The sequence below is a fragment of the Panthera uncia genome, chromosome B1 (genome assembly GCF_023721935.1).
Source record: "Panthera uncia isolate 11264 chromosome B1, Puncia_PCG_1.0, whole genome shotgun sequence".
Classification (NCBI taxonomy): domain Eukaryota; kingdom Metazoa; phylum Chordata; class Mammalia; order Carnivora; family Felidae; genus Panthera; species Panthera uncia.
The window spans coordinates 149,651,832-149,678,728 of NC_064811.1; the positions used below are offsets into that span (position 1 = coordinate 149,651,832).

The following is a 26,897-nucleotide window of genomic DNA, read 5'->3' on the forward strand; positions in this document are numbered from 1 at the left end:
TGCTTGAAGAAGACTGTAGCAGGGGCAGCATGACGATGGCCACCAGCTTTGAGCCAAGGGATGGAGAAATAGGTAGCAGGCCACCACAACATCGTGTGCTATGGGCTGAATTGTGATGACCCCCAAACTCCTATGTTGAAGCCCTAACCCCCATACCTCAGAATGGGAATGTATTTGGAAATAGGGTCTTTAATGAGGTAATTAAGTTAAAATGAGGCCATGTGGGTGGGCCCTATCCGATCTGACCAGTGTCCTACCAGAAGGGGATATCAGGGGGCACCTGGGTGGCTCAGCTGGTTAAGCGTCTGACTTCAGCTCAGGTCATGATCCCACAGTTCATGAGTTCAAGACTCACATCGGGCTCTGTGCTCACAGCATGGAGCCTGCTTGGGATTCTCCCTCTCCCTCTCTCTCTGCCCCTCCCCTGCTAGCGTGTGCTCCCTCTCTGTCTCTCAAAATAAATAAACATTAAAAAAAAGAAGAAGAGGAGGACATTAGGACACAGGCACACACAAAGAGAAGACCGTGCGAGGACACAGGGAGAAGACGGCCATCCACAAGCCGAGGAGATTGGCCTCAAAAGGAACCAACGCTATGGACACCTTGATCTTGGACTTCTAGCCTCCAGAACTCCGAAGAAAGAGATTTCTGTTGTTTCAGGTGCCCAGTCTGTGGTACTTCATTACAGCAGCCTCAGGAAACTAACAAAGCCCAGGAAAGAAAATGATAAAGAGACACACTCAGAGAAGGCTGGCCAAGGACCATGTCTCATTGGACAAGAGTACTGAGGTCCAGGATGACCCAAGGCCGTAAGCCCAGTGGCGAGGGGCATGGTGGAGCCACTGATGGAAGCAGCAAGCAGGCGATGCTCAGTGCCAGGAAAATGAAGTCTGTTTCTGATCGTGAGCTGCAGTTGCTGGCAGGATGTCTAGGCAGAGTTGGCCTTCCCATGGCATTAAAGGCTGATCTGAAGCCCAGAGGCTTGCCAGAGGTGGAGATACAGATGTGGGAAGGGGGATGCATGAGATCACTTTGGGAGGGAGGACACACAGCACGAGGGCCGGGAGACAGGCTCAGAGGGAACCCACAGCAGGCAAGGAGACAAAGGGCTGGTCAGAAACACAGAGGACAGTGTCCCAAAGGCCAGCAACAGGCTGTTGAGACCCAGGGCTCATCCTGCCAGCCCTGGGGGAGGACAAGGGCTCATGGATGACCTTTCAGGAGAGGGTCACTGCAGAGGGGTGGGCGAAAGCCTGACTGCCAAGGGATGAGGTAGCGAGGAGTTTAGGAAAGGAAACCATAAGTTTCATGTACTCCTTTTAGGAGTTTGGAAAAAGGGAGAGAAGTGGTAAATCGGGCCATGGGAATTGTACTGTACTTGTTTTCATTTTATTTTTTTTATTATGGTTACACAGATGACTATACATGACATAAAATTTACCATTTTAATCGTTTTTAACTGTACAGGTCACTGTCATTAAGCACACTCACACTTATGATGTGTGAACATCATCACCGTCCATCACAGAACTCTTCATCTTCCCAAACTGAAACTCCATCCCCATTAAAAATAAGTGCTCCTTCCCCCACTCTGTCTAACTCCTGGCAACCCCCATCCTACTTTCCGTGTCTAGGAATCTGACCACTCCAGGAACCTCATGGAAGTGGATCATACAGTACTTGTCCTGTCGGGGACTGGCTTCTTGCACTTGGCATAATGCCCTCAAAGTTTGTTTACGTTGTAGTATCTACCAGAACATCCTTTCTTTTTGAGACTGTGGGGCTTTTCTTTCTCATAGTGGCACAGCCCTGAATATGTCACAGAGGGAAAGAAAACAGTAAGGAAAGATGGAAAAGTGGAAGGATGAAAGGCAGGGAGAAAGGCAGGACAGAGTAGACGGAGGGTCCGGTTTAGAGCCAAGCAGGCCTGGGTTCAGATCCTGGCCTTTCCACTGCATGATTTTGAGCAATTCATGTCATCTCCCCAGATCAGCTTCCTTGTGTGCAAAATACAGAGAGTGATGTCCTTTGGTGGGATCACTGTGCGTGTAAAGCGTCCCCGGAAGGGAACCCACACTTGCTGCGTGTTTGCTTTGTGTCCTCTGCAGCTGGATACTCAGAAAGGATGGTCTTATTCTGGAGGATTTTGCCCTCATTTTCTACGGGAAGGAGCAGAAGGGTAGAGAGGACATGTGACATGCCCCCAAATCCACATGTGATGGGGGGAATGACCCATGTTTTCTTGATTCCCAGCCCCATCCTCTCTCCAAGGCACCAGGGAGTACCACATGGTATAAAGCAGGCTCTTCCTCTTCCCCTGGAGGGGTGAGGCACCATCTATCTGCTAAAAGGGGAAGGGGAAGTGGGTGGGAGTCAACTTGAGAATGAATCTAAGGATTTCCAAACAGCCACGAAGAACCACCTGGCCCCATTACTATGACCAGAGCTAAGTAGACATGGAGCCCAAGAGGTGACAGGTAACTGCCCGAAAAGCTGTATGGGAGAGGCTGGCGAGAAGGGCATCCAGGATATACAGTTCACACAAGGGAACAGGAGGCTTGCAAGACCGCCAGAGACCATGGAAGCCCAGCAGAGGTCCTCGGTTCGCTGGATTGAGTCTAGCTTGGAGGCAACCCAGTAGCTGGAGTCAGTAAAGATCTTTTCAGATGCCATTGAATCGCGGACTCTGAGTAGACACCAACAAGGGCTCCATATCCCGCAGGAGGGAAGTCAGGAAGGAAAGGCACAGAACCCTTTGATGCATGTCTGGTATATTTTCTCCAGACAGTCGCAAGGGACGGCATGCATGTGTTTTGCAATGTACATATATGATTTTTGGTGCATCAGACATCTGTCTAATGATCTTAAGCACCTGCCAGCCATAGAGTTTCAGATGCATTTCTCAGATAAGCAGGGTCTGTGTCCTGTGTTGTCCCCCCCACCCCACCCTCCAGCCCCGTTGCAAATCGCTGAGTGACAAAAGCAGATTCTTGCTGGGACCACGGAACACTGGCAGTGTTACCCTGAGGCTGCTATCTAAGGAAAACATTCTGCCGAGGCCGTTTGGACAATATGGTTTTATGTGCTCATTTATTTCACACCCATGTTTTAAAATAATTCTTTTTGGCCGAAAATGTATTTTCACCTAAGATAATAGATGGAAGTTGTGAGCCGGTTACATTTCCGTCAAGTGACATTAGCATGTGTGCCACATTTTTTTCCTGAATCCCACCCCCTGTCTCCTTTCTGCTTTTCTGTCTTTTTCTGGTTTGAAGGAGGAAAATCTGGAAAGAAAATATTACCTGCATAATATACCTCTTTCTCACCTTCCTCTCCCCCACCTTGTCACAGAAGGTGAATAAGCTTCCAAGTCCAGTCTTACTTTATTTACCAGTAGTAGAGTCTCCCTCAGACCTGTCCCTACTTCTCCACCCCCACAGTCTTTGTCTCAGTTGAGCCCTTGCCTTCTCCCACCTGGATCCTCACCGAACCTCCTCTCCAAATTGTCCTGTGATCTTCACTTTTACCCTGTAACCCATTGTCCATGCTGCAACCAAAACAATCTCTCTGAAGCTGCAAACTGGGTCCTGTTTCATCCTTTGGGGACTTCCCATTAGTTTCAGAATACTTCCTTCTTTCTTACCAAGCCATTCGTTTCTCATTCTCTGCCCTTCTCCTCCAACACTCCATGGGGTGTCAAGTCAATCTACTCATGTACCTGGCAGTTCTATCTCCCCAAAGTGCTTTTTCCCTCCTTGCCCACCCGGCAAACTCCTAGTCACTCTTTGGGTAACTGAAGCCCACTTGGAAGTGTCTGAGGCCCACCCAAGTGTAACCGATCACTTCATCTGAGGCTCCTGCATCAAGCATGGCATGTGCACCTGGGAGTTTCCGATGTCGGCCCTGCTTGACTGAGTCCCTGACTACCGGGACTGACCTTCCTTCCTCTCCTTTGCACCTCTAGGGCCTGTCCTGTGCTTAACTCAAAACAGACCCATTAAACGTGTATGTCGGATTGAAAGGCTATGTTGAAAAGGTTAGGTCAGCTGATGGCAATGGTAGGTCTAACCCTCTATGATTATTGAAAATGTCACTCTAGTTCAACAAATATTCATGGACTATTTACTATGTGCCAGCAGCTCTTTTGAGTTCATTGCACCCAAATGAACAATGCATCATTCCTTTCATCACTGAGCTCACAGTTGATCAAGTGAAGACCAGCAAAGAATATCACTAATACAAAACGAGAGGCACTAGACTAGGGGTGGGGACAAAATATTATGTAAGAGGTTTTCAACCCGTGGCTATATATCCAAACGTGAGGAGTTTTTAAAAATACGCATGTTTCCACTTATAGGAAATATCTAAAATAGTCAAACTCATAGAAGCAAAGAATGTAAAGGTGGTTGCCAAGGACTAGGGAGAGAAGAAAATGAAGAGTTGCTAATCAACATATATGAAATTTAACTTTGCAAGGTGGATTAGTTCTAGAGATATGATGTACATTATGCCTATAGATAACAATACACATAACACAACACACTTAAAAATCTGTTGAAGATGGATTTCATGTTAAGTGTTCTTAGCAAAAGAAAAGAAAAAATTGTGCAGTCCAACAAGGTAGAGAAATCTTATCAAACTGTGTCAGGTAATTTATAAACAAATATATCATTTTTCTGGATTAAAAGAATATGTACATCTTGGCCTGCATTGATGATCTTTTCTGCTTAACAAATTGCTCCAAAACTGTGCAGCGTCAAACAACAATAAACCTTTATTATGTCAAACCGCTCTAGGTGAGGCTAGAATTGGGGAGCAGCTTACTGAGGTGGTAGTGGTATTGGGGTCCCTCCAGTGGTTGTAGTCAAGATGTTGGCCAGGGCTGTCATCATCTGAAGGCTTTGCCAAGGCTGAAGAATTCATCTTCAAGATGGTTCATTCACATGGCTGGCAAGTTGGTGCTGCTCTTGGCAGGGAGCCTCAGTAACTCCCCACATGGACCCTTCCACAAGCAACCCAAGTATCCTCATAATGTAGTGACTTTCCCCCAGAAAGAAAGATCCAGGAGAGAGAGCAAGGTGCAAGCTGAAATATCATATATGATCTAGATTCAGAAGCCACATTGCATCATTCCAAAACATCCTCCTGATTACACAGGGCAGCTCTGTTCAGCGTGTGAGATGTCCACACAAGATGGTGAATTCCAGGTAGTGAGGATTGCAGAGAGGCATTCTGGGGGCTGGTTTCAACATGACCCTACTATCCTAATGGGTTTAATTCAGTATGCCCAAGTAGGACCCTGGGTTCTGTTTAGGGAGGGGAGGGTTATTTGGTTGTTTTTTATTTTATTTTATTTTTATTATCTTGTTGGCTTTTAAACTTTTTATTGAAACATAACATACATATAATACATAAATCATACACAGATCATGAGTGTTCAGCTGGATAAATCGTCATGAAAGTATACACTCATGTAACCTATACCCAGATCAAGAAACAGAACATTAATCGCACTCCAGAAGCCCCAGCTATGTTCTCTTCTAGTCACTAAACCCTTGAGAGCATACTCTCATGACTTTTAACAACAGTGAATAGTTTTGCTGGTCTTTAAACTTTGCATAAGTGGAATCATACAGTGTGTACTTGTTTATATCTGGCTTCCTTTCACTCAACGTTGTTCTCCATGCTCAGCATGGATACATGTCATGAACATATATTTGTTCATTCTCATTGATATATAGTAGTCCCTTGAGTAAAATGGCTATTCTACTGCATTCCAGTGGTTGGCTACTATGAGTATCACTGCTGTGAACATTCTTGTAAGTGTCTTCTGGTGACCATATGTACATTTTTCTGTGGGGTATACACTGAGGAGTGGAAATTCTAGGTCATAGAGTAAGTGTATGTTTAACTTTATAGAGACTGTGAAACAGTTCCTCAAAGTGGTTATATCAATATACACCTCTATCAATTGTCTATGGGAATTCAAGTTCTCTATCTTCTCCAATAGTTGGTATCTTCTGTCTCTTTCATTTGAACCATTTGGATTGGCATAAGGTGATATCACATGTTGGTCTTAATTTGCATTTCCTTAATGACAAATGCATTTTAACACCTTTTCACAGGTTTATTGGCCATTTGGATGTCCCTATTTTGAAGTGATTGTTCATGCCTTTTGTCCATTTTTCTATTGAAATATATTCCTTTCTTAAAGATTTGCAGTTTTGTTTAACATATTCTGGATAAGACTTTTTTGTTAGATGTATGTATTACAAATGTCCAACCATCCTATATGTCACCTTTGACTCCCTAAATGATCATGTTTGATGACCAAAAAAGCTTAACTTTAATATAATCCAAATTATCCACTTTTCCACTTTATGGTTATTACTATTGGTACCCTATTTAAAGAAAAAAAAAACCTTTATCTACTCCAAGGTCATGAAAATGTTCTCTCATTTTTCTCCCTAAACTCTGTGTTGCTTCACTTTTCATGCTTAGACATACAATGCATCAGGAATGGTTGTTTGTTTGGTGTGAGGTGAGGATCGTGATGCATTTTTCCCAATATGGAGATCCAATCAATCTAGCACCATCCATTCAAGAGATCAGCCTTCTCCTCTCCTCTTCAATGTCACCTTTGTTGTATTTCAGGTGACTGTACACATGTGAGCCTGTTTCTGGATTCACTATTGTGTTCTAGTGGTCTGCTTGTTACCCTTGCATCAGTAACACGTTGTCTTAATGATTACAGATTTTAACAGGTGTTAATACTGGTGGCATAAGTCCTCCTGCTTTTTACAAAACTTTCCCCTACCAAATGAGGAACAAATTGAGATTATATACTATTATTACTTCCACTCAATGTTGTCCTGGCAGTCCTAAGGCAAGGGGGCAGGGGAACGCACAAGAATTGGAAAGGAAGAAAGAAAACTATTGGGGTGCCTAGCTGGCTCAGTCAGTAGAGCATGGGACCCTTGATCTCGGGGTTGTGAGTTTGGGCCCCACTTTGGGTATAGAGATTACTTTTTTAAAAATCTTAAGGGGCGCCTGGGTGGCGCAGTCGGTTAAGCGTCCGACTTCAGCCAGGTCACGATCTCGCGGTCCGTGAGTTCGAGCCCCGCGTCAGGCTCTGGGCTGATGGCTCGGAGCCTGGAGCCTGTTTCCGATTCTGTGTCTCCCTCTCTCTCTGCCCCTCCCCCGTTCATGCTCTGTCTCTCTCTGTCCCAAAAACAAATAAAAAACGTTGAAAAAAAAAATTAAAAATCTTAAGAAAAAAGAAAGAAAACTGTCATTATTTGCAGACAACATGATTTCATTATAAGTAAATTTAACAAGGCTACTGAAAATAGGATCAATATATAAAAATCAACTCTATTTCTATATGTTAGCAACAAACAATAAAATCAAAATATCTAAATATCACTACCAATGGTACCCAAAACTATCAACAAATAAGCAGGCCTCTACATGAACAACTACAAAAATTTATTGAGAAATTGTAAAAATACCTATATAAATGGAAGGATATACCATGTTGTTGGAAAGATTTAACATTTAATGTAGTTCCAATTAAAAGTCCAGCAAGATGTGTGTGCGTGTGTGTGTGTGTGTGTGTGTGTAAAACTTAATAAATGCATTTTTAAATTTTTATGAAAATGCAAAAGGCCAAAAATAAACAAGGCAATCTTGATGCAGAAGGGTGTGTGTGTGTGTGTGTGTGTGTGTGTGTATTTGAGTCATTCAGGGAGCTCTCTAAACAGTAGATAGAAAACTGGAAGAGCACCCTTCCCCTCCCCCCAACAAAGGAAAGAGAAGAGCTGGCACTGGAGAACATTCAATAAAAATGAAAGAGTCGGCATAACATCACGGAAGTTAGAAGGTGCGTAGCATATTCTAGGAGCTTAAATAACTTGAAGTGGTTGGAGTTTAGGTTGAGTACAGTAGAAAGAGAGATGAGGGGGGAAATGTAGATTGACAGCCTAAATGCTAAGGACTCTGAATATCATGAAGAATTCTAATTAAAGTAAGAGCTTTATCTAATTCCATAAATTGCCTACATGGTCTTTTTAGGCAATGGAATAAGATGCTTTGCACATGGTAATTCATACTCCTCATGACAATCCCAAAAGGTAGACACTATTATTATCCACATTTAACATATGGAGAATCTAAGGCAAGAGAGGTTACCCAACCCAAAGACACAGCTCATAGAAAGGGGGATTTAGAATTTGCTCTCAGGACCCTCTTGCACTGCTGGTGGGGATGCAAATGGGGGCAACCACTGAGGAAAACAGTATAGAGGTTTCTCAAAGAGTTAGAAATAGAACTACCCTATGATCCAGCAATTGCACTACTAGGTATTTACCTAAAGAATACAAAAATATTAATTCAAAGGCATCCATGCACTCTGGTGTTTATAGCAGCATTATCTACAATAACCACATTATGGAAACAGCTCAAATGTCCATCGATTGGTGAATGGATAAAGACGATGTGGTATATATAGACAATGGAATATTACTCAGCCATAAAAAAGAATGAAATCTTGCCATTTCCAACAATGTGGAGGGAGCTAGAGAGTATTATGCTAATCAAAATAAGTCAGTCAGAGAAAGACAAATACCATATGATCTCATTCATATGTGGAATTTAAGAAACAAAACAAAAGAGCAAAGAGAGAAAGAGAGAGAGACAAATCAAGAAACAGGCTCTCAACTACAGAGAACAACCTGATGGTTACCAGAGGCAGGGTAGGTTGGTGGAGGGGGATGGGTGAAATAGGTGATGGAGATTAAGGAGTGCACCTGTGATGAGCAATGGGCATTGTAGGGAAGTGTTGAATCACTATATTGTACACATGAAACTAATACAACATTGTATGTTAACTGGGATTTAAATTAAAACTTTAGAAATAAAAAAGAATTAAAAAAAAGAATTTGTTCCCTATACTTTTGGTTTCCATGTTATACCATTTCTCACCATTACCACTTCATTAGAAAGTTAACTTTGGCAGCGGTAGGAGGGCTGGCTTGATCCTGTGATAGGAGGCATTTCAGACGGAGACAAGCTTGGAAATGATGAGTGGCAAAGTTCTGACATAGAGTGACAGCAGTGGGAAAGGAGATGGGATGGGTTTGACCAATATCACTGAACTAAGGGGACAAGTGAATTTGGCAATTCACTCATGTAAGAGTCAGATGGAAGGAGGAGGAAGAAAGGCAAGTCAATGAACAAACCCTGAATAAAGTTCATGCCATTTACCTACATAGGTCTTTGTTGGGGAAAAGCTACAAATATACTTGCACTTAGCATGGCAGACATAGAACCATTTGCCATGGGTTAAGGAAGGCTGGGCTTTTTAAGTTGCAAGAATGCGGATAATGTGAAATCTAAGTTTATATGGTCCCATTCCCCAGAAGTCCTGAAATTATTTCCAGACCATGGTTCCAGCCTCCCTCTCTGTTTCTCTGTAGCTCAGCCCACTCTTCTTATATTCTTTTTCTCTTGAAAAAAGTTTTTTAAGTTTATTTACTTTTGAGAGAGAGAAAGAGAGAGAGAGTAGGGGAGGAACAGAGAGAGAGGGAGGCACAGAATCCAAAGCAGGCTTCAGGGTCTGAGCTGTCAACACAGAGCCCGATGTGGGGCTCGAACCCGCGAACTGTGAGACCATGACCTGAGCCGAAGTCAGATGCTTAACCAACTGAGCCACCCAGGCGCCCCTATATTCTTTTTCTCTTACTCGTTTTAAATTTTAAAAAGTTCAGGAATTTCTTTTTCTGGCCTCAGCAAGGCTAACCCATGCCCAGTGTCCAGTGCCAACAGACTTATCAACAACAGTTCCTTTTCCAAGAGGGATTCGGATGCCAGGTATTAAGATGACACATCTGTTACTCCATTATAGAACATATGGTCTTTCATTATATCATAAATTAGGCTCTAGAAAGGTCCACCCTGAAGTCTGAGGTCCTCAAGTATGAACTGTTCTGTTCATTCGCATGGGTTGACATTAGCATGGGTTGACAATCACTTTGGGGGCTTATAGAAACTCAGGGTTCTAGGCTTCATGTCTCAAGATTGCTTTTTAGTAGGTTTGGAGTAGGGCCAAGAAATCCCCCTTTCTGGCCCTGTCCCAGATGGTTTGGAGGAAGGTGGTTCTGACCTCACTCTGAGAAGCAATGCTGCAATGGGTGATGGATGTGCTATTCCACCCCACCCCCCAGGGAAGCAAGTCCTCTCCCCACCTGAGAGTAACTGGCCCCTGATACACACCTGACACACTCACTTCATTCTCCCAACAACCCTTTGTAATAGGTACTATTATTATTCCCATTTCACAGGTGAGAAAACCAAGGCTCAGAATGATCCACTTGCTCCAGTTTTCACAACTAATACTCAGCCATGAATTGATACACTTATTCATTTACACACCACCATATGGGAGACCTTATTCTAGGTGCCAATAGGTAGCAGAGCAAGGGTGTGAACTCACAACTTTAAGGCCATGTTCCTCACCACAACGACATAATGTCTTCCTAAAACGTTGTTAAGACAGCATCATAGACCATGAGGCTGTATAATAGGCAGAGAAGATGCAGGAAGGAAGAGGTTCCATCACGCCAGGCTGGTGCCCGCATCCCAGAGTGTGCAGGTGGGGCCTGTTGACCTACAGCGGCATCCTGCAGGTGTGGAGGCATGAGGAGGGGTCACTCCCACTAAGAACGCCATAGGCAACACCTGGAGTGGTGGGAATGACTCCAGCCAGAGTTGGGAGTGCTGGGATTGGAGGAGGGAGAGGAGCTAATGTTCAAATCCATCTACCTTCCCAACTCCTCTTTCTCTTCCCTCTTCTCTTCCTCCTTCCCAAAGCCTCTCTGCCTCCCTCCATTTCATCTCTCTTCTTCTTCAGTGCCTCTTCTCTTTCCCACTTCTCTCGGTCTTCTCTGCCTCTTTTGCTAGCTGCCATGGGAGGTCTGGGTTGTTGTGAACATAGCTGCACCCCCCTGAGGCTTCCCCTCCCCTGCGAGGGCTCTGTAGGCCCTTCACGGGGTCAGTCCCACCCCTGGGTCCTAGGACTAGTCATGACAGAATGCAGTATTGCTTGGTCTACCCTCACCTGAACTCCACTTGTGTTTGAGGGACCATGCAGGGGACTACAAGAGTCTGGGGGGAGATGGGGTCTCTGCCCTCAAGACACTTAGGGACACAAAGCACAGCGGGAGGGGAAAAGACATAGTGGAAAGCAGGAAATTGTAATGAGAGAGGTACAAAGGGATTCCACCCACATATCTTCTTAATCTGCCTTTCTGCATTCTTACCACCACTGCCTTGGTCCGTTGTTCACCTGGATCCTTATTCACTTGGTTTACTGCAGTGGCCTCCTTTAGATCTTTAGAGTACATCAGTATTACCTGGATGGCTTGCTAAAACTTGGAGGGCTGGGCTCCATCGCAGAATATCTGATTCATCAGGTCTGGGAAGTGGTGTTTCTAGCAAGTTCTGTGGTGCTCTCAGTGAGTACCACACTTAGAAAATCACTGTTCTCACTGATCTTTGCTCTCACCCTTCAAGTCATTCAATTACAAGTATGAGTTGTTGTTTTTTAAGAGAAATCTGCTGCTATTTCTCTCCTGAAAATCAGTTAGCATTTTTACCTTTGTTTTGGGGGCCAGGGAAGTCCTCACATTTAGCCGATCTGCTCTCTGCTGCCTCTTAGGCTTTGCTCGTGTTGTTCTCTCTCCCTGGGATGCCCTTTCCCCTCTGTCTGGCTAGCTCCCAGGAGTCTTCAAGATGCCCTTTGGCTCCACATCCCTAGAGACACTTCCTGCTCTCCCTGTCACCCATGCACCCCGGGCAACCACTGCCTGCAGGGGTTCATTGATTACCATGCTGGCATATCTTCCTTGCCTTTCTGTTCTGCCTCCCCCACACTAGGCTTTCAGCCCAGTATAGACAGGGAGGAGCCCAAAACCATGTCTTGAAGTGAGTGCTTCAGGCGTGTGCCTGGATTACCCCTTTCTGTCCCATTTTTTCCTCTAGGCTCCCACACCGCATGTATTCTTGGGTTAATCTGCTTATTCCTGGCTCCAGGTGTTGATAACCTACACAACTGGGTACTCTCCTCCTGAAGTATCAGCCTCGAGCCATTTGTGGTCCCGTCTCACCAAGACACTAGCATCTGAGCCCCAGCCATCGGGTGAGTTCCCCTTCTGGCCTCCTGTTTACTCTCACCTGCCTGGCACTGCAGGCCCCTTCTAGAAGGTGCCGTGGCAGATGTCTTAGAGTGTGCCCTCGTGCTTCTGATGTGGAAACATTTTTGAAAGCAGAGTGTTTGAGCCTAGTGAGGCCTCTCTCTCCATCCAGGTGATCTCAGCCCCGTGGGCCCTTTTGAGAATGAGAATTTCAGAGAAAAAGGGGGGGCGGGGAGGGGCGGTCGAAGAGGTGAGCTGCATATGTAAAAAAAAAAAAAAAAAAAAAAAAGGCAAATATTTTTTCCTTACCATTTTCAGCAGCACAACAGCAGCAGGCACTATTTTAAACTCTCAGATAATTCGATCTTAATTATATGGTATGCAGAGCACTAATAAGTTTACAAAGCTGCCAGCAACACTAAACACACATGTAGTCGAAAATGGTACCCTTTTCCTTGCTTATTGTAGGACCGTGAATTCGGTAATTGTCAGCAATTAAGAGGGAGTGACCAAACGGTGATTCAGAGGAATCCTCCAGAGACACTGACATCAGTGAAAGCAATGAGTCTGGCCTGGTGGGCGAGGGGCATCTGGAGGCTGCGGAGGTGTCCTGGAACCACAAACTGTGGGATTGATCCATCACAGCCGAATGTGATAGAGAAAAGTATGCCGGGAGTGCCAAAAAATTACTCATTCCTACCACAAATGGAGACCAAGAGGCTCAGCCATGGCTTTGCAAAGAACACTGTGGCAAATGCGAGCTTCTGCTCCCAACTCCTCGCTCCGTGTGGGATAGGTTTGGGCTTGAGATCCAAAAGTCTGTACCCTTCAAACTTGAGTCTGTCACTCACCAGCTGAATGCCATTTTGCAAGTTACGGGGGTGACCCTGGGCTTGTTCCCTGTAAAACAGCTGCCTTGTGGGAGTCATGTCAGAAAAGACACAGCACACGTGCAAACTCAAGCAGACGTGCTGGCATGCAATGTATGCAATTTATATTCATGCCTTTCCTTCCCTGCCTCCTTTCTTCAGAAAGGGATAAAACATTTTTATTAAGGTCATCTATGACTGGTACATTTCCCAGCCTCTACAAGGTATTACATCAAAATTTGGAACAAATAATCGGTAAATAGTGTTTCTTACTAAATCAAGAAACTAAAGCGCAGAGACGCCAAGTAACTTGGCAAAAGCACACAGCAAGTAGATGGTAAACTGGCCTTTAGTCCTAATAGGGAGCCCAAATTCAGTACAACTAAATTCAGTATGATAGAACCAAACTACAGCATGCAATTCTGTTCCTTGATCTTTATTCTGAAGTTGCAATATTTTACAAGAATGTTTATTTCAAAGAGGATGGGGGGGGTGGGGAGAGAAAACACCCAGAAAAGCTGAAGGAGTGTGAATGCCTGATTACAGACTTCTTTGGATAAAATAGAAACTTTGCCTCTGTGGTATGTGTGTTTAGGCAGATTAAATTCATGTTTGATTACAAACCCCAGGATAGAAGCAAAATAAATATGTTCACGAAGACTAGGAATTCCCAAAGGGAGGAAAAGGAAAAAAAAAATCATCAGTTAATACTCTGATGGGGACTGTCTCTAAGAGAGTCTAGATAGATGTCACCATAGCATCCCTGTGTGCAGAGACCCTCTGTGGGTGGCTCCCCATTTTCCCAGAATATCCACACTTCCAAGCATGGTGCTCATGACCCTCCTGTCCTGTCTGAATCCAACATATTTTCCAGCCTCATCTCTCCAGACTTCCTGTCCTGCGCCCTTGCCTCAACCACACAGCAGAGGGCTTACTTGTTCTGAACACCTTCTGAGCTCTACTGGCTGAGGGCCCTCATGCCACCCCCCCATACACACCCCTCCCCATCCCATCCTTTACCTGTTAGGAAATACTTATTAATCTTTAATGTCTTTAGTCTTTAAATGAAATGGAGAAATCCCTTCCAAGTCCTTTCCCAGTGCCTCAACAGGAAATGATTGCTTCCTCTGCAGTCCCCAAGTGCTTGGTAGTTTTTGTTTTTTTGTTTTTTTGTCCCATCCATCTGAATCTGCCTCCTTTTTAAAATGACATTTATTTCTGAATGTCTCTGACCTCCTCCCTGAATCTGTAAATACCCTCTTGGTCCCCCACCCACAGTGCCATGCACATAATAAGTATCAAAAGATATTAATTGATGAAAACAAGTTAGAAGTCCCAAGACAGAGGCCCCCATGAATCAGGTGTGGGACAGTCATTCGGTGGGGTTTTATGCACCATTAATAATGTGACATGTGCATTTAAAGGAAATAGAAGCATAGCTATTGACATTTACATGTCTACTACACTGGCATGACCACAGCCACTCACAGTACATTCCATCTGTTTTTGTGCGTCTCCCTGTCCCCTCGCAGCAAGTTAGATGTGGCCATGTGAGTATGTGGCCAGTGGAATGTGACCACAAGCGACTCTACTAAAGCAACGAAAAGCCGGTGCATGACACTCCAGGCTTTCTTCTGCTTTGCTGGCCAAGACAGCCCTGGGATCCACAAAGTGCAGTCACAACACGGCAGTGCCTCCATCACCCAGGTGACCACATGGAGCGGAGGTATGATTGATATGCTTCCAAGGCAAGAGCTAAACCCTTCATGTGTTAAGCCACTGCGATTCTGGTGAGCGAGACACAAAGCAGGGATGTGACCGTCTGCTTCATAGGCTGTGGTGACAATGAAATGATATTATATTACTTGACCCAGCACTTGGCATAAAGGGGGCACTTGGAAATGCTCGTTCCTATCCCCCCTTCTATTCTGCCATGTAGTGAACCTTCAACTATCCATTAGTGAATCCATGCACTTAGCAGAGTAGACGTGACGGAGGATTCAGAAAAAGCCCAGAACATGCGGTGTTGCACTTGCTCTAAGTGTGGCCCAGATGTGTTGTCATGGGGGAGATTCTAGGAGAAGCAGTGTGAAGGCTCTGGGCCTCCAGCCTGGATGAGGAAATGGGGAGCCTTGGGCGCCTGTGTGGTTCAGTAGGTTAAGCGACCAACTCTTGGTTTCGGCTCAGGTCAAGATCTCACGGTTCGTAGGATAGAGCCCCGTGTTGGGGATTCTGTCTCTCCCTCTCTCTGCCCCTCCCTCTCTCATGCTCTCTCTCTCTCAAAATAAATAAATAAACTTATAAAAAAACAAATGGGGAGCCTAGGGATGCCCCGGGTTTGGTGCTCGGACTTCTGACTTGTTTGCACTCTCTTATAGAATGGAAGCAATTTATCCTTGCCCAGGTGGGACAGGAAGGTGAGGGAGACGGAATGGTTTCTGGATGTCTGCCACGATGGTGAGGGCAGAGATCTAGAGGGCTGTGTATGAGGATAAAAGGTTGTGGAAAGGGGTGAGGCTCAGGAGGCTGCCAGAGAAAGGGAAGTGTCACGTCTAATCCTATTTGTCCTATGGGAGTTTTCCAAAGCCAGACAAAGGACATCGTATCTAATGCCTGGTCTCACACACAGATGTCTGGGGCAGTCTTTATGTTCTTTTTAAACTCTGCACACACTTGGCTGCACAGATTTTAAGAAGGACAAAGGTTGTTTTAATAGTGTTAATGGGGGACGATGGGCGAATCATAATCTTATAACCAAAATGGTTCACTCGTTTGTGTCAGCTATTGAAAGGAAAGACTCTTTGGTAGGTAGAGAAGAAAAGGATTTGAAATCGCTTGCCACCCACCTCCTCCACAGGAATGTTGTGTGCATTAATGAGGGAATGTATTAGTGCTGTGAACGCCCTGGAAAGAAGTCGCTTTGCCGATTCCAAATATTATTGTGACTTGCTTAAGGCAGAGCTGAAGGAACGATGGGAGTGGGAGGTTGGCTACTGCATGTGGTGTTTTTCTTTCGGGGCTCCTAAGTTGCTTCAGAGGCAGAACGGTTGCTGAGAAAGCCCCCAAGGAAAATGGAGCACAGATTCTGGATTCTTATTCCCACAAGGCACTTGCCTTTCTGAGAGACCCTGCTCTGTGTCTGGTGCTTTGCTGTGGCTTCACATGGCTTCCACTGCGAACTTTTCAACTTAGTTTTGGATGAACACATAAAGAACTTGCAAATAGCTTAAAGCTTGTTGGAAACACGGAATGAAACAAACACCATAAGAATAATGATGAAATGAGGGGCGCCTGGGTGGCTCAGTCAGTTAAGCGTCCAACTTGGGCTCAGGTCATGATCTCATGGTTCTTGAGTTTGAGCCCCATGTTGGGTTCTGTGCTGACAGCTCAGAGCCTGGAGCCTGCTTCAGATGCTGTGTCTCCCTGTCACTCTGTCCCTAACCTCCCCCCCCCAAAAAAAAAAACCCAAATAAACAAACAAAAAAGAATAATGATGAAATCAAGGTAGAGCATAAACATTTTGTATCCTTCTTCCTGCAAAATGGCTTAAGATGCTTCCATGTTAAGGATTTCATTGGTATAGAGCTGTGTGCAGACCATTGCAGTGAAGTTAGTTGGCAGAAAATAATAACGGTAATAACTGTCTGGCATTTAGAAACCAGCTTAGAACCCACAGAGCACATTCCGTGCACTGTATCTTCTGTGGTCCTCCAGCACTGAATTCAGATAGGCAGGGAAGAGTTACGGTGATTGTCTCCGTTTCATAGGTAGGAGCACTGAGGCTCCCCCAGGTGAAAGGTCTGAGAAAAATAGTGGGGCAAGTCTTCTGGTTTCATATCTCTGTTCCACTGGACAAAAAAGAAACATACCAAAATAAAAAGTAAAATACACTAAGAAAAGTAACAAGATGCATACTCAGTGACAAAAAAACAAAAACAAAAACAAAACAAAAAAAACTGGTAACAATGTTAGAAGTAGTAAGGAAGGTTTTACATAAGCTTAAGCAGTGATTTTTTTTTTTTTTTTTTTTTAGTTTACTTATTTTGAGGGGGAGGGGCACGGACAGAAGAGAGGCAGGGAGAGAGGGAGAGAGAGAATCCCAAGCAGGCTCCGCACTGTCAGCACAGAGCCCAATGCAGGGGCTCTACCTCATGAACCGTGAGATCGTGACCTGAGCCGAAATCAAGAGTCAGGTGCTTAACTGACTGACTGAGCCACCTAGGCGCCCCAAGCAGTGATTTTTTTTTTTAATTTTTTTTTTAACGTTTATTTATTTTTGAGATAGGGAGAGACAGAGCATGAACAGGGGAGGGTCAGAGAGAGGGAGACACAGAATATGAAGCAGGCTCCAGGCTCTGAGCTATCAGCACAGAGCCCGACGCGGGGCTTGAACTCACGGACCGCAAGATCATGACCTGAGCTGAAGTCGGCCGCCCAACTGACTGAGCCACCCAGGCGCCCCCCAAGCAGTGATTTTTAAACAAATTTTGCATTTTTTTTTTTTGTTTTGCTTAAGAAACCCATAGTGTGTCTGGAAGGTGGGGTGGGGCGGATGGGCTAAATAGGTGATGGGCATTAAGGAGGGCACTTGTGATGATCACTGTGTGTTATATGCAAGTGATGATTCACGAAATTCTACTCCTGAAACCAATACTACACTATATATTAAGGAACTTGAATTTAAATAAAATCTTGTAAAGAAAAAAAAAAAAAGAAACCTGTGAAAGGGAAGGGAAAGCAGCCTTTTTATAGGGGAATAATGGAATATAGAGAGCTGTAGAGGCAGGAGGAAGAATGGTATTTTGCCAATTTGAAGATACAATAAGCCCCGGGGTTGTAGAAAGAGAGGGCTCCTGAATAAGTTAGTGGAAAACGTCAAAGCCCATAATTAGTTTACATTTGACTCAAGAAACAATTGGAAGCCTGTGCTAGTTTCTCAGAAGAGTATGACAGAAGCCAACACTTGCAAGAGATCATTCTTATGGCACACCCAAGCCCTGCAAATGGGGGACACGGCGTGTCATTGGGAGCCATTGCGGAGAAAGGACAGGACTTCGTGACAGAAGGAACTCCAAGGAAGACAGAAAGGAATCATAATTAGTTTTAGAATAGTAGCTGGGGTTGGGGGGGGGGGCGGGTGTATTGGCGGCTGAAAATTGGGGTCACCGAAGAACTCACTGAAATGACAAAAACCTCATCCTCCACATCTATCCTGCTCTCATGCCTACCTCTCAAGATTTCAGATAGATTTTCTAGGGGTTGGGTGTGTATTGGGAGAACCTCTCCAGCTGATTCTGACAGGGCATAAAAGGATGAAAAATGACCCCAGTAAAGCTCAAGTCTAACACACGCGTAAAATAGTAAACCAGAACTGCGATACATTGTGTCATGTGGTACGATGGAGATGTATAGAGAAAGCTCTGGAAACTCATGTGAAGGAATAATTCCGTCTACATAGAGGGGACGGTCACAAAAAGGTACAAAGGAGTTGTTCTCAACCCTGGTTGTACATTTCAAACAACCAATTAAATCAGGGTCTCCGGGAGGGTGGGACCCGGGCACTATTTTTTAAAATCTCCTCAGATGATTCTAGTGCAGCAAGGGTTGAGAATGGCTGTTGGAGATTGAATTTACCCCAGCCTTTGAAGAAAATGTAGACATTTTCCAGGCAGAAAGACAAATGGGACAGACAAGGGCATAGAGACATAGAAGTAGCATGTGTGGAAAATGGGGAAAAGTCGATTATGGCTAGGACTCTGGGACTCAGGAGGAGACACTGGAAAAGTAGGCTGGGGCTATGTTATGAAGATGATGGCAATGGTGAAGAGGAAGAAAAGGACAAGGAGGAAGGAAAGGAGGAGGGGAAGAGGAGGGAGAAGAGGAGAGGGGGCTGGAGGAGGAGCAGGAGCAGGAGGAGAAGGGGAGAGAGAATGACAGCAGCAAGCAGGAGGAGGGAATGAATGAGGAGGGGATCACCCCGAAAGCATTATGACAGGTGTTTTGCAAGAGTGAAAAGGGAGACCTATGTTTTACAACAATTCTGAAGGATGAGGATGGATAAAAAGAGATGTAAGGACGGGGCGCCTGGGTGTCTCAGTTGGTTAAGCATTTGACTCTTGATTTTGGCTCAGGTCATGATCTCACGGTTCATGAGATCGAGCCATCGAGGAGCCTGCTTAGGATTCTCCCTCCCTCCCTCGCTGCCTCTCCCTCACTCTCTCAAAATAAATAAATAAAATTTAACAAAAAAGAGAGAGATGTAAAGATATCCAACCTTTGGCTCGATTTCTTTGGGCCATGGGGCCCATTTTTGCCTATAGTTGTCGTAAAACAAAGGTCAGTGAGTCTTTGAAAGTAACATGCTTGATAGTCACAACGATGATTGTCTTAATTCTCCATGAAACACATATTTTTAAAAATGAGAACTGTCAAGGCCCATTTCCCCTCTGACGTGTGAAGTTGTTTCCCTTCTCCCCACTGAAAATTAGAAGTGATTTCAAGATTGTTTCTGCTTCCATGTTAGGAACTTAAGAGCCCAACTCTTTGTAACAATTTCACCCAATGCATACATATCTTACACATTTAAAGGCAGGCATCGTAAAAGTAGTTTTAGACATTGAGGTCCGTCCTTGCCCCATGGGGCACAGGAGCCCAACCTCAGATCCTTGTATCCTTCATTTTCCTTGTCCTGTCCTTTTCTTTCTCTGTCTCCTTTAAGTGGTCTTAATATTAAACTGAAGTTTATTTTAATGGCTCATAGCTCTTACTGAATAATTTTATTTCTGCTTTGAAGTTAAAAAGTCACCCAGGCACCCTTTAAATTAAGGAGTGCCTGGGTGGCTCAGTCAGTTGAGTGTCCAATTCTTGACTTCAGCTCAGGTCACGATCTCACAGTTCATGGGATCAAGCCCCGCATCGGACTCTGCATTGACCTTGCAGAGCCTGCTTGGGATTTTCTCTCTCCCTCTCTGCCCCTCCCCCACTCTAACTTGTGCGCTGTTTCTCAAAATAAATTAATAAACATTTAAAAATGCTTTAAATTGAGTTTACAGATATTTTTGCATATATGTTGATTTTTACATGTATGTTCTTGGGTTGTACTTTTTTCCTTGTCCTCTCTGAGTCCATAGCCTTAAAACAAAGTACACCAATACAAACACCGTTTCCAGATGGCAATAAAAGCTTCATGGTAGGATAGGATCGCTGAGGACCTGAGGTTTACAGATGCCTGATCTTATTCTTAGATTCTTTGGACGGATTTCCTTCTTCAAGGCACCTGTCAAGCATTCACTGAATACCCACAGAATACCCACTATAGGCCAGGTCCCTTGTGGGAGAGGGTACAGAGGTGAATAAGTAGTCCTTGATCTCACCTCATCTTCCTAAAAGCTTTAAGATACATGAAGGAGACAAGATTATATTTACCTAATGAAACTGGAGCCCAGAAGGGTTATGGGCATGGATCAGGTCTAAACAAAAGTGGATCCAAGATGATTCTATCCTTGGAGTGGTGCTCAAATTAAATTCCTACATGATATGACATGTTTCAATAGTACCTGCGTTACTTGAGGAGATGGTGGCAACTGCTAATTTACATCACTACAATGGAAAATCTCACATTTCCATTACATACTATTGTTTTGAGATTCTAAAATGTGGACTGAAAAAAAATGAGAAGCCGGTAAAGCAGTTATTTAACATACAGAATGAAATACTTCATCTTTAACTAGTTCCTGTTAGAGAAAGAACAGAATGTCTGAAGAAATCATTTTAATAGTTAACATTTTAAAAATGCTTTAATAAATGGTTTTCCTCAAGCTCCTTTCATAATTACAAACCTTTAAAAAAGTTTTAATTGAGCCTGTGACCATTAAGTTCCAAATGATTCATGCTTCTATTTTTTTTTAATTTTAAGTAAGTGTATCAACAACGGTGATAATGATTATGTATTTTCAAGTAACTGTCCTAAAACTTTGAAGTGCCTTGAAAATAGTAAACAGTAAATACTAACATCCTAAACTATAAGGAATCTTTTTGGCTTGACCCAGACTAGTGTTTTACACCTTAAAAAATTATTACCGTATCCTTAAGTGATCACATAATTCTTTATATCTCAGTTGACACTGAGCTTCATTAAAAAAAACGGGGGGGGGGGGTTCCTGGGTGGCTCAGGCGGTTGAGCTTCTGACTTTGGCTCAGATCATGATCTCATGGTCTGTGAGTTCGAGCCCTGCATCGGGGTCTGTGCTGACAGCTCAGCTAGGAGCCTGGACCCTGCTTCAGATTCTGTGTCTCCCTCTCTCTAGGCCCCTCCCCCGCTCATGCTCTGTCTCTCTCTCTCTCTCTCTCTCTCTCTCTCTGTCAAAAATAAATAAACATTAAAAAAAAAGCAACAGCAAAATTTCTGAGGTATTGAATAGATACATAAATCTACCTTTCCCTTTCTACTCACTCTACTCACTTTTCTTCCTCCATGAAATAAGCCTTCCCTTTTCCATTGGATAGTAGAGATGATTCTGGTAACTTCCTTAAATTCATCTAAGTAGCTAAAGTATACTTCATTAACTTCATATTTTACATTTTCTAAGTTGAAAGTTTACCCACAGTGGTACTAAGCACTCCGTCCCATTTCCTACCCAACTCTGACCACTTCTGTTATCTTCCTTTGCCTGCTGGGTATGCTATAAAGATCATGAACCCCTGCAGCCAACTTACAGATGAACCTGAATTAAAACCCCAGCTTCACCATTTACTGGCTGTTAAGTTGGGGGAAATTACTTAACTTCTCAGCATCTCAGTTTCCTCCTGGGCAAAATGGGGATAATTTCTTATCTTCTGGAGGGTGGTAAAAATTAAATAATAATGTATGTTAAACTCCTGGCCCAATGCCTGGTACAGAGTCAGTTCCTAATTGAAGTGAGTTTTCCTGTCCCTGCTTCTAGGAAGAAAATAAATAGAGACAAGCAAACATCTTTTTTTTTTTTTTTTTTTTTTTTTTTTTTTTTTTACTCTGGGTACTTGCCTTCCTAGGTCCTCTTTGTTTTAAGCCACAAATCACTTTCACAGGCTCTTCATCTGGAATCAAACATTTTCAAATGTACATGCCATGAGAGTCGGTTCTTATTTATATTCTCTAGAAAAAGAGCACGTATATTACCTGTCGTCTCCTTTGGGAAATGCTAGTTTCACTTCAGAAATCAGAATCCTAGGAGTTTGAAATAAACATTTTTTTTTTATTATGACATTTATTGTCAAATTGGTTTCCATACAACACCCAGTGCTCATCCCAACAGGTGCCCTCCTCAATACCCATCACCCACCCACCCCTCCCTCCCATAGAAATAAACATTTTAAAAAACTGAGTTGCAATTTTAGGCACAATTAGAGTATATTTTATTATTTCTTTTTAATATTAAAAACAATATTAAAGTATAAAAATATTAAAGAATAAAATATTAAACAAAATAAAAATATTAAAGAATAAAAAGAATATTAAAAATGGGTGCTCATATTCATTGGATAACTAGCCATGGGTATAAAGGATAAAACTGTTTTTTCTGGACTTTTATAGGAGTTTCTGCCCAGTCTCCCCCTTCTCTTGGGAACCCAGCCTTTCCGCGACCCACCACACAATGTTCTTACCTAACTCACTGTGCCCTCCACCCAACCATGACCCATCAATTGGCTTAGGAGAGGGCACCTAGAAGCAGAGACCATGAGTTCTTTCTCTAGGGTTTTTGGCCCCAAGGCAAAAGAGGTCAATAAGCATTTCTCTGGTGGCACAAACTATGAAGCGTGAAACTTGCAAACAGGGTACACATTTCCTACTACCTAGAGAAACCCAGTGCGACAAGTAGACAGGAGAGATAGAAAGTGAGTCTTGGAAGTGTTAAGTGCCAGCCATGCACCCATTTCTGTGTGGGCTTGGAATTCTCTAGCACTTAGCAGACCCTGGGGGGCTGCTTCTCTTTATTCTCAAGATAAAGCATTTTGAGTGTGGAGGTGGGAGAGGAAAAAAGAGGAAGGGAAACTTAAGTCCTCTCTCTTTTGAGAAAGTCCTACTGGAGACAGTTTTAAATCAATCTATTCATACTCAAGCATTTGCAGACTAGAGCCTGCAGTCAACTATTCACGGGGTTTCTTCCTCCTTTTTGCCAACGAATTGGCCCCTACCATTGATAATATAATCATTTTGGATGAGGATCAGAAGACAAAAAGCATGTGTTTGTGTGTGTGTGGGTGGGGGTGGAGTTCAGAACATTTGGGGCACGGTATTTCAAAATGAAAACAAAACGATAGCTAATAGTTACTGTGTGCCTAAGATGTGCCATGCACTGTTCTTAGAGTTTACATATACCAACCCATTTAATTCTTACAACAACCAAAGTTAAGGTAGTTGTCCTCCACAGAAGATATTGTGGCACAGAGAGACTCAGTAACTTGTCTAAAGTCACACAGGTAGAGTGCAGGGGTAGAATCAGGATTCAAACCCAGGCAGCCTGGCTCCAGAGTCCTTGCTCTTACTGTCCAGCGCGCCTGTTTTTTTTATGACTGGATGCAGGGTACAATGCTTCATAGCAATGATTTTTGAGCCCCATGGGATCACTGGACTCCACTTGGGGAGGGAAGGTTTTTCCAGACCTGCTGTCATTCTCTGCCCACGGTGGGTCATGGGCTCAAGTATGGTCCAATCACTATTATCTGGGGCTTGTTGGGACATTAACTTACTCTGTTGTAAGAAAGGCTGCATTTAGGGAGTTATCAAAAGCACAAGGATTTCCTTACATATAGTAAACGTCAATATATAACTGATGAATGAACAAGTGAGCAACAGCTATTTACAAAAACTGTTTAAGTGTATACCAGGAGTCTAAAACTTAATGGGCTTTTTGTGGGTGGTAAGATTACAGATGATTTTCACTTTGAGTTCTTCAAGTTTTTAACCAAGGATATGTATCTTTTTTTTGGTTTTGTTTTTAAAGTTTATTTATTTATTTTGAGAGAGAGAGTGAGAGAGCACGTGCAAGCAGGGGAGGAGCAGAGAGACAGGAGAAGAGAGCGAATCCCAAGTAGGCTCCATGCTGTCAGTGTGGAGCCCGACTTGGGGCTCAGCCTCATGAATCATGAGATCATGATCTTAGACAAAATCAAGAGTTGGATGCTTAACCAACTGAGCCATCCGGGCGCCCCATCCCTTTTTTTAAATCAGAAAAAATGGTATGCTTCAAAAGAGAGATAGATGCAATGATTATCATGTGTTGGTTTTTGTTTCATTTTTGTATTTTATACCCCAAAGTCAAGAAATATTTCTTGGGTCCCCAGTGTAAAGTTTCGTGTAGATACTCAACAAATACTTGTCATATTTGTTAATAATATATTTGTTAATAATATATTCTATTTCCATAAGACCCTGTCATTTCTGACTGAAAAAAAAATCATACAATTCTAAAATATCTACTGGAACTCTTAAAACACTGGGATTAGACAAAGTACAGATCCTCATGGATACATACTAAGAATAGTGTAACTAAATAGCACTTTGAGATCCTAATTTTTTCTGCATTTTTTGTTTCTTTCAACTCAAGCAGCTGCTTCATAACCTTAGGGAAGGCAGTAGCAGTCAGGGAGTAGAAAGAGTTCACCAGATCTCCAGGCTTTTGTTTCAAAAAGTCAAATTCATCAAGGACGATAAGGTCCGAGGTAAAGGATATCTTCCCCAAACCAAAAAGAAAAATTTCCCATTTGGATGACAGGAGTAAAACCTGGGGGTATTGCAAGAGCAAAGTCCTCTCTGTCATCACCGTGGGGTGCAGGGCGATAGTGGGGGGCTCTTTCATGGTACAAAACATGCTCGGGGATCCTACCCTACAGACCCATTTTTTTAAGTTTATTTATTCATTTTGAGAGAGAGGGAGAGAGAGTGTGTGAGTAGGGCAGGGGCAGAGAGAGAAAGAGAGGGAGAGAATCCCAAGCAGGCTCCACACTGTCAGCACTGAGCCCGAGGCAGGGTTTGAACCTACAAACCATGAGATCATGACCTGAGCCAAAATCAGGAGGCAGATACTTGATCAACTCAGCCACCCAGGCACCCCTGGACCCATTCTTATTCCCCAACCCAGCCTGAAAGCAGCAGAAAGCAATTGGTCTGAGTGGCTCTGGCGTCTCATGGCCAGAGATAAGGCTCTGGCTCTCTGTGTGGAAGACTGGCTGTTGGCAGAAGGAGTTACCCCTGGGTAACTCCTTGGTTGTGATGGGCTGAGTTGTGCTCTCCCGACCCCCGTAAATTCATATGTTGAAACCTAATCCTCAGGACCTCAGTATGTTACTGTATTTGGAGAAGAGGTCTTTGAAGAGGTAATTAAGATAAAATGAGGTCTTTATGGGTGGGCTTTAATCCAATCTCACTGGTGTCGCTCAAAGAAGAAATTAGAACACAGGCACACAAAGAGGGAAATCCTGGGAAGACAAAGGGGGAAGATGGCCATCTGAGAGCCAAGGAGAGAGGTCTTCAGAAGAAACCCACCTTTCTGGTGCCTTAATCTTGGACTTCTAGCCTCCAGAACTGTGAGAAATACATTTTTGTTGTTTAAGCCGCCCAGTCTGGGTCATTTTGTTGTGGAAGCTGGAGCAAACCAATACATGGGCGTTGACCCTTAGTGAGACATCAGAAACTTAGTACACCCCGGAGAGGATCACTCCAAGAGGACTGAGGCTGAAAGTTTGCCAATCTTATAAGATTAGGGCTTAGAATAGAAATTCAATTGTTTAATGGAAAATAAAACAATGCTGGGGCACCTGGGTGGCTCAGTCAGTTAATCATCTGACTTCGGCTCAGGCCATGATCTCACAGCTCGTGAGTTCAATCCCTGCATCAGGCTCTGTGCTGAAGCTCAGAGTCTGGAGCCTGCTTCGGATTCTGCATCCTACCCACCCCCCCCACCACCACTCGCACTCTCTCTCTCTCATAAATAAGTAAACATTAAAAAAAAATTTTTAAACAGAAAAGAAAACAATGCCTTATTTCTTTCACATGTAAATTGGAGCTATATGATTCAAAGTTATTACCCATGCTATTTGGTTTCATGTCGATTTTGCTGCACTGCATTTTGAGGGATCTGTTTTTATTTTTACTATTTGTTATACACTCTTTTTTTAATGTATCTCTCTTAGAACTCATTATTTTATGACCCATTGTGAAGTTGCTTAAAATCACCTAGTACATTTCTCACTTCTTTATTCTTTCCAGGAAGCTTGGCTATATTGATTTGACTTTTGTGTTTAGGTGTCCAAAATTCCACTATAAAGAAGAAACTTGGAAGGAGGAATTGGAAACCAACCCCCCCCCCCCCTTCCCCCCCCCCCCCCCCCAATTTGCAGGAAGAACTAACCAGCAATAAACAATGAAAGCAATGGAAAAAGCTTGGACACTTCTGTGATTTTATCAGCAATGGCAAGTGTAATTTAACAGACAAACTAATAATTAACCAGGGAGGAAAGAGGCCAGCCCAGTGATGTGTCTAGGCAGAAAATCATCTTCTAACACACAGATCAAGAAAAGGATTTAGGGATTATTCTTGAAAAAATCATTAGAACTATCAGTCTAGCGCAGAGTTCTGGGAACAAAAGCAAACACTGTGTTAGCAAAGAGAAAGCACAGAAACTGGAGGTGCACCTGTTAGCTTGAAAAGAACTTGTTTGATCTAGTCAGGAATATCATCATGTTAACCGTTGTTATGCAAGAAGGTAATAGAAAAATGATAAAAACCCAAGAATGAAATGTATCCACTTATCCAAGAGGGATGCAAATTCAAATGCCTTCAAGGACCAAGCAGGTAGG

The 26,897-nt window shown here is 43.5% G+C and overlaps 1 long non-coding RNA gene across 1 annotated transcript; it reads left to right on the plus strand.

Annotated features, from left to right (window-relative positions):
* The first annotated feature begins 12,035 nt into the window (after nucleotides 1–12,035).
* LOC125923240 (uncharacterized) lies at nucleotides 12,036–26,415 on the plus strand. Its single transcript, XR_007457961.1, has 3 exons — nucleotides 12,036–12,196; nucleotides 14,593–14,786; nucleotides 26,343–26,415. It is a non-coding gene; the product is annotated as an uncharacterized LOC125923240 (long non-coding RNA).
* The last annotated feature ends 482 nt before the right edge of the window (nucleotides 26,416–26,897 follow it).